Consider the following 18315-nt stretch of genomic DNA (forward strand, 5'->3'; position numbering starts at 1 on the left):
CAGCTGAGGTGGCTTGGGCATCTGTTCCGGATGCCTCCTGGGCGCCTCCCTCGGGAGGTGTTTCAGGCATGTCCCACCGGGAAGAGGCCCCGGGGAAGACCCAGGACACGCTGGAGAGACTATGTCTCTCGGCTGGCCTGGGAATGCGTTGGGATCCCCCCTGAGGAGTTAGAGGAAGTGTCTGGGGAGAAGGAAGTCTGGGAGTCCCTGCTCAGACAGCTGCCCCTGCGACCCGGCCCCGGATAAAGCGGCAGAAGATGGATGGATGGATGGATAAATGGCTTAAAATTATTAACTATTTAATAAAAACAACAATAATTAAAGCCGCAGTAGCGGCGATGATGGCTCTTGCCTCCCGCGCGACCGTCGTCCCGTGCGACCGCCTTCCCGCCCGTCCATGTTTTCTGCTGCGTTTAACGGCATACCAAACGACGCTCAGTAATTCACCGTTGATGATTGCGTAGTTTGCGATTCAAATATTAGTTTGATCGTGCTGAACGCAGACCTGAGCAGGGAGAAAGAGAGAGAGCCTCGGTGACCCGTGACATTTAATTCATGTTCAGGGGGTCAAAAATACCCGAGTTGTGGCAGAAAGAATAAAGTCTAAAGAATAAAGTCTAAAGAATAAATCCTAAAGAATAAAGTCTAAAGAATAAAGTCTAAAGAATAAAGTCTAAAGAATAAAGCCTTAAGAATAAAGTCTAAAGAATAATATTTCTAATGCTAATGCTAAGACTGCGGCACGAGAGGAAATGTCCCATCAAAATAAAAGAGGAAGAGGAAGTGAAGGCATTCATTGCGCCTCTGCTGGCCAATTGTGAAAATACACAATATCTGCGATGCACTTTTTTCATCTCGAGGAGAATATAATCCATGAGTTTCAAACAAATCAGACAATGTTGAGTTTTTCACACAATGGGTAGGGGGCGCTATAGAGTAAATTTGTTACATGGTTATTTATTTCCAATCAGACCATAAAAACGCATTAGTGAGTGAAATATGAGCTCCGTTGATCATTTCCAATAGGTGTGACTTGTCCTTGAAAAAAACAGGAAATTAAGCCTTTTTTGAGGGTGTGTTACAGAATATATATATATATATTTTTTTTTTGTATTAAATTTCAATGTCTTTAGATGCAAAAAACTAGAACAAGTGCGATTTTGGAAAAAAAAAAGTCAAGCGTGGCGGTGCCACTTTGATTCGACATGGCTGACTTCCTGTTTATCATAGCGCGATGCTGCCAGGTGCGTTTTACTCCTCAAAGGTCAGAGGTCAAAGGTAGCTCTATCACTGTCCCAAGTTTCATGTGCCTTGGCCAAAGATTAAGCGTTTCAGGTTTTTTCTTTTTTGGCACTGTTGCGACGGGCGTTCTCGCAACCTCCATTTTATTGGAGTTTGGGCCGAGCCGATTGCGTCTATGACATTGTGACATTCATCAATGTTAGAGGGTCAAAAATGTTGTGCCAAAATGCCCATAAAGTCTAAAGAATAAAGTCTAAGAGAATGCAGTAATCGGGGCAATCGCGATCAAAACACGGTCGCACTGGAAGGCGGTTACGCGGGTGGCGAGAGCCATCATCGCCACTACCGCGGCTTTAATTATTGTTATTATTATTATTGTTAATAATAATAATGATAACAATAATAATAATACTATTTTATTATCACCAGGCATGTTCTATCTGAACATTTTGTGGAGTGAAGGTTTTTTGATGGACAGCTTCTGTGCGTCTCTCTGTGTGTGTTTTTTCTGGAATAAATGAGTGCAACTTAAATGAAGGAAAGGAAAAGATCATATCACGCTTTCAAACCACTGTTTTTTATACAGGATGACTGTACACTGTCATCTCCCTGCTGCACCGCTCTCTCTCTCACCTGGAAAAGCCTGGCAGCTCTGTGAGGATCCTGTTCTTCGATCTCTCCAGTGCCTTCAACACCATCCAGCCGCTGCTCCTGAGGGACAAGCTGGAGACGGCTGGTGTGGAGTATGACCTGGCAGAGTGGATCCTGGACTACCTCACAGACCGACCCCAGTTTGTGAGAGCCCGGAACTGTGTGTCTGACACTCGGACCTGCAGTGTGGGGGCGCCCCAGGGCACTGTCCTCGCGCCCTTTCTCTTCACCCTTTACACTGCAGACTTCAGACATGACACGGACAGCTGTGTCCTGCAGAAGTTCTCTGACGACTCTGCCATCATCGGACTCATCACGGACGACGATGACGCGGAATACAGAGGACTGGAGCAGGACTTTGTGGACTGGTGTCAGCGGAACCACCTCCTCATCAACGCGGGGAAGACCAAGGAGATGGTGGTGGATTTCCGCAGACGCCACCCCACTGCCCCCTCACCAGTGAACATCCAGGGACGGGACATTGAGAGAGTGGACTCATACAAGTACCTGGGTGTTCATCTGAACCACAAACTGGACTGGACTCATAACACAGACGCACTGTACAGGAAGAGCCAGAGTCGGCTCTACCTCCTGAGGAGACTCAGGTCTTTTGGAGTGACAGGGCCACTCCTGAAGACCTTCTATGACTCTGTGGTAGCATCAGCCCTCCTGTACGGTGTGGCCTGCTGGAGCAGCAGCATCACAGAGAGGGAGAGGAAGAGGCTGGACAGAGTCATCAAGAAGTCCAGCTCCGTCCTGGGCTGCGCTCTGGACTCGGTGCAGGAGGTGGGGGACAGGAGGGTCCTGGCTAGATTCACATCTATGCTGGACCATGAGTGTCACCCCCTGCAGGACACTCTGTCCGCTCTGGAGAGCAGCTTCAGTGAGAGACTGATCCACCCTCGATGTGCGAAGGAAAGGTTCCGTAGGTCTTTCCTTCCTGCTGCTGTCAGACTTTATAACAAAAACTGTTAGTACTGAACACTCGCAATACTGACCTAACCTAATACTGATGTGCAACTCTGTCATATGTGCAATTGCTGTTGGAATTCATGTGCAATTCATGTGAAATTCATGTGCAATCTATGTGCTGTCGTGACACATATTCATGTGCAATTACTGTCGTGATCACATGCAATGGTATTTATGTATTTATTTATTTATTTGTCTATGGGAGTTTTTTATTTATTTATAGGAGATCTTCTACTGAAAGTGTTTTTCAGACTTCCTATAAGTGATCTGTTCTTCTGTATCTATCTCTGTATCTACCTGCGTTGCACCAATGAAATTTCCCCATGTGGGACAATAAAGGAATATCTTATCTTATCTTATCAATGTACCCCTCAGTATTACTTGAGCTAATGAGAAGTTCTTTGCTAATGCTGCGTTTTGAAAAGTTGAAAATGGCTTTAACTCAAATTGAGCATAAACTCAGTGACGTAGTAATAATTCTTACAGCAATCTCCTTGCTCCCTGCTCAAAAAGTACATGACCAAAGTCAACTTTTCTTCCACCTTAAATGTCAACAAATTAAAGAATAGGCTTCATTTATTTTGGTTGATTTTTCACAGTAAGAATGACTTGAATATATGTTACAAGTTCAGACTGTGGACCAAAAAGCAGAATCCAAGACTGGAAACATTTTGACAAGGTTTATTAGAATTTGTGAAGTGATGAGAAGGCATCAAGCTGGGGAATCCAGAGGAGCAGGAATGTTTTAGGTTGAGTGGTCCAGAAGAAGAGTGGGCTGGAGATGCTGGAATCACAAACTGGAGTAGTTGTGGTGAGATGGTCGAGGAACTGAAAATAAGAATATCCAGATTTCCAAAGGAAAAGTCCAAAAGTAAATTAAAAAACAATTCAAAAGATTCACTGGAGAATAGCATTATTATGAGTATAACTGACAAACTGGCATGGCAGGGAGTGATGGTTGAACTGGCTACATGTAGACAGAGCTTGGGTACAGGTGAGCCACAGGTGAGATGAACAGGTTGTTGCTGGTGTGAACAAGAAGGCTCCTCCCATGTGAATGACACTGACAAACACAGAAACACATGGGGAAAGAGACATGACAGTGCTGCAGGAGTGTTCTGCTGCTCTGAGCTCTATGTTGTGTTCTGTTGTGTATGGCCCCCCAGGGTCCGCTCTCCGTCTCTTCTGTGAAGCTGAAGAGCTCTGGCTCTCTACACTCCACTGATCACACACTGATCACACATGTCCACCTGTGCTCACATGTTGACACAATGTTTGAGGAAGCCCTCTCTTGTATCGATCACCTATCTGTGATGAGAGCTACTGTGAGCAACCTCAATTCAATCTCAAATGACGTCGGGGGCAGGGTTCACCAAAGGTGAAGGGTTTCCCTCCCATCTGTGGGCTGTAGCCTGGGAGTCAAGTTCAGCCATAGGCCTGTGAGGGTCTGCCGAGCTCTGTCCATCTGGAGCTATCTACATAAAAAGGACAGCCTTCCACTCAGTGTGGGCTGAAGGGCAGCTGGATTTGGGAAATTAGATTTTTTTAAAGCAGTGGTGAATATAACTCTATGCCTTTATATGTGCTTAATTCAATGCAAATTGATTTTCAACACAAGCATCACTGCCCATATTTTAATTTCGTTCAAATGTATTTCCCCAATAGTGACAAAAAAGGGCAGTCAGCAACTATGTATTAAATGTTGGTAAAGTATAACTGTAGTACTTTTATTTATCTATTTATTTTTTCATTTATTCACAAATGAATGTAAATCTGTGTTGAATGGTTACGGCAGATCTCTGTGTGTGGAGTGTGCATGTGCTTAGTGGTCCCTGAAGGTGCAGAGGCCAGCCACACTGCTGCCGCTCATATGCATCTCTTCAATTGTCTATTGTGTGTAATCAGCCCTCGCGTCTCTGTGCCAGACTTTTGACCCTTTTCATTTTGCTGTCCATTTTCAGCTACCCCATAACCCAACAGATGTGCTAGGGCAGTCTACGAATTCTAATGAGGCTTTCTTAAACACCAAATTATTTTCATATCTGACTGACCCAAAGAAGTAGACATTATTTATTTGAGTGAAATTGTACTTTTAGGAAAAAGATTTGCTCCAAAAGCAGCTTTAGTATTTAAATGTGTCAGTTTGGATGAGCGGGTGAGCACGTCTCTGTGGCATGCACGTGTGTGCATGTGAGTGCAGTGGCCATACGTGCACGGGGCTCTGTGTGTCCTGGGGCTAGGCAAAGCTGTGCTACTTGTCGGCAGTTGCTCCTTGTCACTGCAGAGGCCGGCAGTGTGATCCATCTCTTATGGAGGCACCATGGCGTCAGGGCAGGGCAGCATTTGAGTCCTTCTCTTCTTCCTGTGTCTCTGCTCTTGGACTCCTGTGTCCATCCTGCTCCACTGGCTGTGGCACGTAGAGTGAGGTGGCTCATGAGTGACCCGCTCTCTGAAGGATAATTAATGCGTAACTCTCTTGTGAGCTGATTCTGCGCTGGATCACAAACAGGTACTGGTACTTCCTCTTGTGTTGGACTCGGTCAGCTGAGCTTTGCTGACTGATGCCTTTGCTGACCACTGCTCACTCATGCGACTTCTCTCTCCCACCCCTTCCTCTGACTCTCCCTCACTGTACATGCTGCATGTTCATGCACATGCACTGCTGGGTAACTTTTAATAGTCTCTGCTGGAGTGAAAATATCTGACTTTATTCGTGATCCTCATTGTGTGGGTTTCTCAGTTTACAGGTGTAGTGTTGCAAAGACAGATTTGATGCTCACAGGTGGCAAATGTCATGTTTTTGAAGTGGAAGTGGGCTGTCTTTACTGCTTTGGGCTGTACTAGGTGCTTCTGCACCTCTGATCGACTTTCTCAAAGGTTACATCTTTGCTTTTTCCTCTGTTTTGTGGTTTTGATGGTACATGGAATAAAGCGAAATGTGTAGAAAATGGCCATGTTTGTCATACACTTGCAGTTTTATTCTCCTTTATTATACAGTTATTAATAATGCTATTAAACATGTTTTACTTGGCCTTACATTTCCAACTCATATTACATATCAGTTCTTGTTTTTAGTGTTTGTGTTGAATTGTTGTATAAATTCTATTATTTTAGCATCTCTATTGTAAAAGCCTGTCATTTTTTAACTTATGGATGGGCTTGGTTCACTTTAGTTTTTAAAGTGGATATTGTTCCCTATCATTTAACTTTTTTGTCAACTCTGCATGTTGTTGTCATAAACTTGTGGCGTTAACGCTTCACTCTAATGTAAGTACATTAGCGCTCTTATTAGATTATGCTAGTTGACCCATTTAGCAGTTTCTTCAAACTTAATTTACCAGTATACTCTTCCAGAGGTTAATGGCTGACAGGATTAACCCCTGTAGCATTATCTTCCAAATGGCCCACGGCATATGATAACCTATAATCAATATCCCCAATTATGTGTCAGACTGAGACTATAGTCCGTGACCTGTCTGTCATGAGCAGGAAACAAGATCTCCTGAGCTCTGGACCTGGAGGAGCTGTCCAGTGCTGAACTTATTACACCCACACCTGGTGCCACCTAAAGCCCCAGTGCATTCTTCACCTTACAAACAATGGCAAAAAGCTCTCCTTCTTTTCTTATAGTGCTATTATTATTATTATTATTATTATTAGTTTTTTTTTTTTTTTTTTACTTTTGAGAAAAATATATAAAATGCAGTTTGATATATGCAGTTAAAATTGTATTTACATACGTATTTTTCAGAATATTAACAGAAATCAATTGTGTCTTGAAATATTTTTGGATCCTATCAATTGTCAATGACTGATTAAGTTGCATTTACTGTACATTTACGCTGTAATAATTAGCAGTTTTTCGTGAATTATGCTTAACTAATTCATTGGTAGATTTGGCATGTAATTTTTTTAAAAATTAGGCCGAATATTTTTTACTCTTAACTCCACATTTATTAATATTATTACAACAGTTTGTGAGTGTGTGAAAAAGAAGAATCTGAACTTTCCCCCTTTTTGTAGTCCTCTTCATTTAAATTCTTAATTTCTTTGGACGTTGACGTTCACTGCGCAAAAAACAATAGGCTTTTAATTACTGAATTGCATACTAATTATCACGATCGGTTAAGCCTATTCATTGTCAAATTAATATAACTGTAATTCAGGCCTAATAATTTGCCCACATAAAAGCTTGAATTTTAAACTTTGTGTAGGCCTAATAATGTCAAGCTTAATACAATACTGGTTACATACGAACTCCACGATATGCTATAGGCCAAATTCGTTAAAGTGAACAGTGTCCAGCCTTTATCATTATGATGATGATGATAATTATTGTGATTATTATTATTAATAATAATCACAATAATAATAATAATAATAATAATAATAGCGGCAACAATAATAAATAACAGTATTTAGCAAAAGCCTAAAATAAAAATAAATAAATGTAGAAATTCTTTATTTAATTTTTGTGTATGTAATAGGACTACCTTTCGTCAATTGCTGCCATAGCCTACTGTCACTGCGGAGACGTGGTGCCAGACGCCATCTCAGCTGCGACTCGTGAGTCCGGGGACGGTCAGTGGCTGCAGAGACCTTGAACTTCACTGGGGCTGTCCCGGGGTGTGGGGGGCGTGGCGCGTCGGGATTGCCGCTGCGGGACATATGCCAAATCTGGTGACCCAGTGACCAACTCAGCCCCGTCTGCCCGGATGATCTGCGTGTATTTATCTTGAATGCTTTGTTTTAGGCCCGAAGAGACATCATCCCCCCCCCCCCCCCCCCCCCTTTTTTTTTTGCCTATTAATATTATTATTATTTTGAACATATAAGTCTTGTTATAGAATTGACAATAAATAAGAAATATTTTACAAAGCATTAGGCTCACGATAAATAAACAATTAGGGATTTTTTTTTCTTTTTTTACATGTTCTCTTTTTCCTGAAAAGGCCTCCTGCTCATGAAGCTGTTTAAGCAGTTGAGGCCTATCAGAGCTTCAGTCTACATTGTGTGGTATCAAAGAGAGATTACAGTTTCCCCGCTTTCTCCGAACACGCGACTCTTGAGGCCCGTGCCCTTCATGGATAAGGTGGCACTGCTCGGAGTGCAGAAGGAGCTCATTTCTTACTGTAACCAATATAAATAGAAGCATTTGGTCAATTAATAAATTTTCCCTTTTTGTTCTTTGCCTGGTGGGATGGCTTTCACCGTCCCGGAGTTTCTCCTCTATAGTTTCATAAATGTTAATTGATTAATGATGGAGTGGACTCGCCGAGTAGATTCGTTTACATCCTGCATTGATGTTTCGAGTTGCTATTCTTGTGGCACATCAATTTTGGATGTAAGACTGCAGACCATGCACCAGTTCCTGTGATTTACATGATGTCATTCTCGAAACCAGCTCCTTGGCATTTAGATCAAGGACACAGACAAAACATGATTGTTTGGTGTTAATGAGTTTGTTAAAAAAAACAAGGTCGTAAACACTTAAGTTGTATATTTTAGGCCAATTATAGCCGACAAACCATTACAAATTACAAAAATTACATTACAAAAGCTGACCTGTTCAATGGCCGTGTTGCTCCATCCTCGGGCCTAATTGTTCCCCCACAAACAAGTGTCCCATTAGATTATCATGAATATTAAATAGACAGAATATACTTGTCAGGTTCAATTTGATCACTTGCCAAATTCCTCAACAGTTGAAACCCTCAAGGCAATTAATCCAAGCGATTAACCTGCTTAATTAGAGCCGATTATCAGAGAATAGGGGTGTTAATTGAAATCGAGCTCCTTGTGTACACACGGCCTCCTTATGCTAAGCGGGCCTTGTACTATTCACATTCAAATGAGAACCACAAGTCTGCCAGCGACACACGACTGGCTCCTTTTTGTTAATGACACGTGTTTGGAAAGCATTAATTCTACTGCAGAATGGCACCGTGCCAAGGCGTGCGCAGGAGGCACCCCAAGATTGCGTGAAGTAGCTAAACGTATAAATGGCTTTTTAGTGCATCTTAAAGTAAACGTAGAACAATAGAGGGCTTTAGGCCCCGCAGTACAGGCTGCCGCAGTCTTGCACCTGCCATCCTTTAGTTTAAGTGCACCCCTCGTGCATCCCGTCTGTGCGCGTCATATAACATGCATGGGTGCTCACTCTCCCTCATGTGCACACGCACGTTCTCACATGCACACACACGCGCGCGCGCACACACATGCACACACACGCGCGCGCACGGACACACACACACCCGCACACACGAACACTAGGCCGAGTGTGTTTACAAATTTCAGTCCCCACAATGTGACGAACACCCGTACACACAGACAATGCCTTTCCTCAGGCATGTGTCACTTTCTTTCGTGTTCATACAAATATGTGACCTAAATAACTATCTTATTGACTCTTCTGCTTTTTAAGATTTCTCTGTAATTTTGCACATTTGATTGTCTCCGCCCCTCGTTCGGTATCACGCCACGTTTTCTTCTTTAGTGAACGCATCAGCGCAATGTTAACCTGGTACGGAGCCATCAGGGAAAATGCTCTGTAGGTGAGTGAGCAGAAGTCCTGTGATATACTGCCTGTAATGTAATATTAATGCATACTCCTATCACGAAAGATCTCTCCAAAATTGTCCTCCACAGGGACCCACTTATACAGCGCTAATGGACATGATCACTCTTTAAACCTGCATCTGAGCGGTAGTCCTCATTCACTTCTCAAGTGACAAGCTTTTCAAATGTCCCGTTTAGGCAGAATATGTACTTCATTACAAGATATGATAAGGATAAGGTAAGATAACCTTTATTTGTCCCGCAATGAGGAAATTACAGTGTTGCAACACAATACCTCTTGTTTATGATTTAACCTTTTCTTCTAGTAAAGAACATTGGCATGGAGAACATTGTATTTACCTGTTCAATCAAATGTATTAACATTTGAAGCGTTTCTTAACGTTTAACATACAATAAAACAATTTATAACAATAAGAGGCAAAACATATTGTTCATATTTTGACGATTTTATTATTTTTAATATTGTAGTGTATTAAAAAGTAGTAGTGTATTTGATATTCATTCATTGACTTACATTGATATTCATTAATTGACTTCATTACTGTTTTTGTTGAATAAAGTGGCCAGCTAAAGATTTCCTCTTTTTCGACCCCACAAACAGTTTGGTCTTTTACATATTGCATGAATATAAAAATGGGGCTGTGAGGTACAAATATAATAGGCTTCCCTCTGGGGGCAGGACTCCACTGAAAAAAAATATTCTTCATCTCAGTGGTAATATTAAGTTTAAATAAAAGCAAAATAACTAATAAAAATAAATAATGTTGTCCATCAGATATTGTGATTATAGGACTGTGAATGTTTAAGTAGAGTGAGTGCTGCAGATAATGAGGCATAATGTTGTCTCAGACAGGGCTACATGCTGCATGAATCCCAAATTACACTCTAAACCAAGTGAATATTCTCCTGGGGGCCACAAGGTCAAGTCCATGACCTCTGACCTCTGAAAGTGTGTGTCTGGAGCGGGGGCGATGCAGGACACTCAACATGGCGGCTGTGGAGGCAGGGCTTGTTGTCTGTGTGCACTGCATGCTTGCCCTCAGCTTTGGCTTGTCGCTGCTTGGTTTTAGCCAACACTTCATCTATTATTCACCAGACTTATTAAAAGTTGTTTCAGAGACATCAGGTCTTGCCAGATGACCTGAGAAAGAGGGGCCTCCTGAGTGGCCAGGCACACTGAAAGACCAAAATGGACTCGGTGGAACTGCTAAAACACATGGGACAAAAACAAACAGAAAACTCTGCATTATTAAGAGGCACATTCACTGTAGAAACATACCTTTTCAATATTTCAATAGTGCATTAATTATTATTGAGGAAGATTTATCAAAACAAAATATTCTGCAATTTTGTCTAACTTTAAAATTACCAAATGTTGAGGAGTAAACGATGAATAATAAACATAAAACACAATACCAATGAGCATCTTTTCCAAATACGTTTTACCACAAAAGTTTTGTTTTTGTTTTAGAATTTTAGAATTTAAATTAAATACCCATTAGAATCACATTTTAGATTCAGGCCAAGGCAGTAATAAATGTACATGCATGCTAAGGCGTATCCTTATGAGACTATACCTCAGCGCATGTCTTGACACTGTTCTTGGCTTGTACATAACTTTGAATATTCATATAAATATTTAGAAGTATGACATAACCTTTTCCCCCTCATGTAATGCGGGCACTTCCCAGCTGTGTCCATAGAGGGGTGGGCCTTATTATTGTGTGTGCGCCTGTGTGTGTGTGGGAGAGTGAGGGAAAGGGGGGGCATAGTTGAGGGGCTGGCCAAGGCGGAAAGGTCAGAGGATGCTGAAGACAGGCGGTCTGGCCCACTGCTAACGCTTTGAACCTAACAGATGGTGAAGGTTAGGTGATGTCCCCTCGCCTGGCCTTTTCGCAGTAATTGAGGATAATTTGAGCACCAAAAAGAGCAGGCCTGTCCACCGTCAGGCCCAGCGCAGAGAGATGAGGTTAATATGAAAATGATTTTGCATTACGGCTGGATTTGGGAGGCCGGTTGCTCTTCTAATCCTGGCCTGAGGCAGTGAATGAAGAAGTGTCACCCTGGGTCCAGACGCCACGCCATGCACATGAATACATTGCCAATCCACAGCCCTGTGCCCCCATTAACCAGCGCTTTGCCAGCACCCAATACACAGTCCCATCCAGCCAGGCTTTAGGGGCATTGTAGAGAGGCTCGGAGGTGAACTGACATCACCCCGTATTTCTCAAGAACAAAGGATCAGCTGAAAATTGATATCAATAGGGGTTTCCTTCTTTCTACTGATGTTAGGCTTCTGTGAAACTGATATATATTGACAAATGCAGTATATACTATTTAAGCTCTGTAGTTCTTTTTTATCTTTATTATTTAAAATACATAAAGCCATGTTTTGACTGGACTTCCATGCAGCCCGGGCATTTCAAGGTGTAACAGAGGGACCAATTCTGTCCAGAAAGTTTACTCTTTGCAGTGATGAAGTCATTTACAACTATTGATCTGATAGTCAAAGCAGCATGTTATTCCAAGAGCCTTGGAGGGAGTTTCTGGGGACATGGAGGTGCCCCAAGGACCCTCCACCAGCAAGAAACAATGGAATGATTTAATTTAAAGGCACTGAGGCCACAGCAAAGTTAGTACACTCAAAATGGAACCATACTTCAATGTACTGTGTCACCCTTTTCCATTTTATTATGTTACGTTGATCTCAAGCAAATGTTCATTGAACATCAAATTGCGTTCAATTACTATTTTTTACCAATGTTTTGGGTACACCTTCATACCTTTATAATACATTCAATTTAATGCTTCAGCTTGTAAAATGGTCTTATGTTCCACTGATTGTTCTTTCTAATATTTAGATTCAGTGTCAATACCTTGACCTCTGACGTGTTGTGATGTTTTCCCACACACTTGTGCTACGGTCTAAGTCTGTGAGTGATGGTAGTGTGGAGTTGGGTGGCTCGTGGGCTCCCTCAGGTGTAGTCCACATGAAGGGTCTTACTGCTGTGCTCTCAGCTTGTCCGCTCTCGTCCCCTGCTTTAAACTGGCTCCACTATCTCTGACCTCCTTCTCAAATGTTGCCCCCTTGAGACCAAGTGGGATACCTTGTCCTGGGGGCCCTACACTATCTTCTCTTCTTTCTTTTGTTTTCATAAAGGATGAAATGATAAACCCCCACAAAAGTTGCAAAACTATTCAATTCAATGTTTACCCCAGAGCAATAATCCTATATTAATACATACTTTGTCTTTTTTTCTTTTGTTGGTTGATATTTTCTAGTCAAATTTCTGCAAATCAGAGGAATGTAAATCTAAGGCCGTTTGGCTGTTATTTATTTGCTCTCTCACCATGGGTGTATGACTTTGAACTTCAGTTCTATCCTCAGATGTTATCACACACATGTTTTTGATTGTACATGTGCAACCTGGAGACACGGGCAGCGCCAGAGCAGCAACAGGGCCTTGTGTTATTACCTTCTGATTATTTCACTCTTTTTCTACAAATAAAAAAATAACATTCATCATTCCTTTGACCTACGAGATCATGGCAGAAAGTATGTCTTTGAAAAGTAAAACAAAAAAATCCACTTTTAAATAAGATCAATTGTAAACAAACCCAGGGCAACCCTTTGAAAGGCACTGCCAAGAGATTTACCTTGCCCTGTGGCAAATAATATTTCTTCAACTAGGTTTAAATTTCAAGTGTCTTGGGTTTATAAAAAACCTGGAACAAAAGAAAAAGGTCTCTCAGCTGCAAATATTATCTACTGGTTGGGCAAGATGTCAAGATTGTCTTTTGTTGTTTCAAATGCAAGACCACATGTTGTGTTTGCTAAATCATAGAGCAAATATCATACATTTACTGTTTATATTTACTGTTTATCCAGAGAAGACCTTATATTGGACACATATAACACAATTTGGAAGCTGAATCTCCTGATGTTCTTTTAATGCCAAAGTTGTTACTTTTAGGACATTTAACATGCCTTTATTTAGACAGAATAAAACTGTGTTTGTTGACAGCAAATCTGTATCTGTATCTATTTATTTATTTATTTACATTTAATTTAACCTTGAGGTCAGACTGAGCCTATATTAGAAGCATTCAAGTTGTCTTTTTCAGTTGACTTTACGTATATTTGACACATTTGAATGTATTTCTAGTTGTAAACATTTGTACAGAGGCTGTCCCTTTTTGGTTTCTTTTATACTATATCTTGTCTGCTGCAAAGCACAGGACTACCTAACCTTTCTCTAAAAACACAGCTGGACAGTGGGCTTTGTCATCTGCTGCTCTCCCTGCTTAAAACACAGGGGTGTGATTGGTTGCGAGGTTGTGCTTGGAAGCAGAAAAAAATACCAGAAAGCCACAGCTCTGCTTTCATTATTTTATTTTGATTTTTTTCTTTGCTCCCCATACCATTCTTTAATCCCTCTGATGAAGTCTGGACAGACAGAAGCATGCTCTTGCAGACAGCAATTTCAGTGCACCATATGCGGCTCACATGTTGGATGGCTGGGAGGAGAAGGGTCTGCCGGGAGCTCAGCCCAGAGAAGAGGAAGAAAATACACAAGATGAAATGTGAATGGTCCGCAGTCAGTGCACGCTCCCACCCTGTAAATGTTTAGCCGTGTGTGTGGGACAGCGCAGCTCATAGCTTCTACCGAAATGAAACATGTCACAGAAGTAAGCGGGAATGTGCTAGAATGGAACAGGTAAACAAATGAGCCAGGTACTCACACAAAAGGACCAGGTACTCTCACAAAATGGTGGCGAGCTGCGTGTGCCTCGGCCCCTCCCTGAGCTGTGGATGTGATTCTGACGCCCTGATCATGTGATTAGAGCAGATGGAGAAGAGCTGTGTGTTAGCTGTCGTTTGCCTTCAACTTCCCCATTCATCGACACATGATATGCCACAGCCTTCAATATAATGCGGACAATGAGGCTTTGGTCAACCTATTGTAACATACTAGAATACTTGATATTGCCAAAGAAATTGTGTTTGATTAACATTTTTGGCAGAACATTAAAATTCCTCAGCTGTGTTTTTACGCCTGCATTTCCACCACTCCCTAAACTGACCAAGCAGCTGACTTCTTAAATCTCATTTGCATACACAACATCCCTGACTTGTTTATTCTCACTTCCAATGAAACACAGTCGACCTCAGGAGGCACGTACATGAGCGCCTGCGCTAGTGAAGGCTTTGGCAAAAGGTTACACTTAAGCTCTGATTGGTCAGTCTGTGTTTAAGGCTGCTTTTGGGACCTTTCAATTTGACATGTGAGTTGAAGTCAAATTAAGCTGACTGTGTCCATTACACCTCTCACCTGAGAGTGTTTTCTCTGCAGGCCAGTCCTGTGGATTGCACCTCTCTGATTCTTCAGCGGAAATCTTTATTTAATTTATTTCTCACTGATATATACATTTTAGAGTGAACACTTTATTAATCACTACAGTGGTACCCTCAATGCATCCATGTGGCGTTGGCCATAGGCGGGGAATCTTATTAACTGCATTTTAAAATGGTAATAACAAGGCCCACTGAGTGATTGATGCTGTCAGTGAGAGGCACATACCTAAGCCACCGCAGGCCCAGCAGGTGTAGATCAGCAGCATTAGGCAGACAGGGAAATGTGGCATACATGTGGTGATGAGAGAAGAGACATACATCAGCTGTCTGTGTATACAGCAGACTCCTGGAGCTCAGCCCCATAATGCTCCTGAAAACCCAGAACGTCCATTGTATTGATCTAACTATTCGCATCATGTAATCTTCCTTTAAATCATTTTGTTAGTCTGCAGAGCTCAGTGTGAGCGGATCACTCTAAGATCGCAGTGTAACTGTATGAAATGGATCTAATGTCTTGTTGCAAAAGAGGTCACTCTGCCTTCCGAACGCTCAAACTTAAAAAAACATTACAATTACAACAATTATAGTGGAGGAACCTACCCTATACAATTTTCGTTACTTATTTTAATGTTGTTTAATTAGTGAATTTTGTCATTTAGCTTGTGTCTGTGATGCTGGAGTAAATTCAATATATTTTACTAGATTGATCAGTTAGTGGATCAGAAGTCGTTTCCCTTTCTTTTCATAGAACGGATCAGTACTTGAGAATTTGTTGCCCTTGACTTTGAATGGTTCCCATGCTCGGACAGCAGATGTTCTTGTGCATCTTGTGGCCAGTTTGAAATGCCCTTTCTACCAAGACTTGACATTTGACACTTGGGGTTCATTAGCATGCTTGGGCCATGAGGGCCAAGAACAAACCTTACATGCTTGATGAGACTAGAATGTGTTTTTGTGAATATTGTCTCTAAAACTGTGAGTTTTGTATTTGTTATAACTTTTAATTTAGTAGGAGGTTTACACTGGTGTGTTTGTGAGTAGATACTTGCCAAGATGTGGTATAAGCGATGATGCTGCGAGTCCATTCTCCTTTTTGAAAGTGCGGTCATGCATTTGCAATGGCACATGTATCTCCCCTCAGAATGGATGGGATAGTAGTGACCACCTTCAGGCCCCAGGGCTGTCTGTAGGGAATGAGCTACCTGCTGACCACTTCAATAACATTCAATCATAGGTATCATTCACAATTCTTGTAACTATGTTCTGACTTTATAATGTGACAGACTCTGTCAAAATCTGCCTGATTGGAGAAGAAGTTAAACCAAAAATCTTCCCCCAGTGGATCATTGGTGGTTACTTCTACTGAGAGGTATGGAGAACAAATATTCTTTACTAGACTTATCAAAATAAACGCACATACAAAACATACTAAACATGCACCAATGACTGTTTGATGTCTACAAATGATCAACATGCATGCGAAGAATCTTTTATTCAGGTCAAGGGCAAAAGGGCTAGTTTCGACACATGGCTCCCTTGTACTCCAAGGGCAAATGTATCTTTGCATTTGCAGTGACACTGAGCTTCTTTGAAGGACATTTTTGTTATTTACTCACAGTATATTGTTAACATAAATCATTTTTTGTGCCTTAACTCTGATGCTGTATCTTTTACATATTTTAACATTCCACATACTCCGCACAACATACTGCCACAAAAATATACAGTAAGATTTTTGTCCTCCGTCTCAAAGGAACCACAGGCATCATGTTCTGTTAATACTTTTTTACATTAAAAGGGCTCTTATTAGTTGTTCTGCGCCTACACCTTATTATTAAATTTGGATATATTTTGTGGCTTGGCCACACAAGGGAAAACATTGAGTGTGTAAAGTCTTTACTGTGGTCAGTTGTCTAATAATAGAATCTGTAGAGACAAGATGGTGCCCGTTTAGGAAAACTTGTACCTGTGCTTTGAATGTGATGTTTCACAGTCAAAACCAACCCTAAACTATTCAAGCCATTTAAATGAAAAAGTAAAAGAAAACATAATATATATATATATATATATATATATATATATATATATATATATATATATATATATATATATATATATATATATATATGTATAATATATATATATATTTCCTCCAGCATACTTCTGCTTCCTAAATAAATAAAACCTGTTCATGTTCTTGGATTGTTCCCCTGAAGTGTAAAGACTGTCAGAATCACCTTGAGTGACTGACACTTGGATGGTCAGTATTCAGCACTCACTGACCAATTACTGCACTGACTGGACCGAGCTCTGGAGCCTGCTGCTGTCTGCTGCCATCAGGGCCAGATGGAGGTCATTATCACAGCACTGGGACGCACTGGGACCTCAGGGACATTGTGGAGGAGTCGCCCAACTGCCCTGTGTCTCAGACGGGTCAGGTCAGCGCCCTCGGCCCTCCCCTTCCTGACGCCATCTTGTTTTATTCCTCAAATATGGCACCAAAGTGAGTTTTTCCCGTGCACCACAACACTCTATTTACTTAGATTTGGGGGATGTTTTTCATCAGTAGATTTGTAGCTTGGCATGTTATCAGCTCCCAGCACCTCCAGCTTTGCCTGTGGCCCCTGCAGTTCAAGTTGATACGCTCGAATCACAACTCAGCGTCTTTGTTGTCATTGCTGCTGTCAGCTTCAAGATGAAAATGTGTCTTTAAGATCTCATTTAGCTAAGTAGCATTTAGCTAAGCATTTAGCTAACTATTATGTAAAATAACTAACTAAAAGATAGTTAAGAATAAAAATACACAGAAACAATTAATAAAAATTCATACCCAGTCTTTTGTTTGTCCACCAAAAATACAAATGCCAAAATTTGTTAAAAACTGTATGCATCGTTTTTAGTGTGGTTTTCCAAGTTCACTGTCACATATTTATTCTAGAACACGTTCTCTTTTAACGATTGCCAATATCTAACGTGTTTTAGCAGCAGAGCCACAGCTAAACTAATTGCTTGTTTTTCAATAAAAAATATCAGTTTGATTAAACTTGCATCTTGCAAGGGGATGTACAGGTGAGAAAATAGCACCTGTTAGTTGTCATTAGTGGGAATCTGGGGGCATGTCACGTAAAAAAGGATTTTCATGTAGAATGATACATGTAATATTAATATATATTTAATATACTATATTATTATGTATTAGGGCCTGGAGAGAGCAAATATGTGCTGACCTTGATATGTTTAATACAGGTACAAAATACATACACACATACATTTTCTTACATTTCAATTACCTTCAAAAAAAATATTCTTATTATTCTGCTATTCACGTTTTGTCCTTTTCTTTACCAACCATGTAGTAAAATAAACTAATGTTGACACTAAGTTTTATGGGGGGGGAAATTAAGTCAATAGTTCTGTAATTTAGTAAGAAAATAGATAAATATATATATAAATTGAGTTTAAAAAAATGAAAACTTGCAGCACAGTGTTTTCTTGCTTTCCCTGATTTAAACACT

This window comes from Eucyclogobius newberryi, unplaced genomic scaffold (genome assembly GCF_026437365.1).
Source record: "Eucyclogobius newberryi isolate DKJ021-1_F unplaced genomic scaffold, fEucNew1.0.hap1 SCAF_5, whole genome shotgun sequence".
Lineage (NCBI taxonomy): Eukaryota > Metazoa > Chordata > Actinopteri > Gobiiformes > Gobiidae > Eucyclogobius > Eucyclogobius newberryi.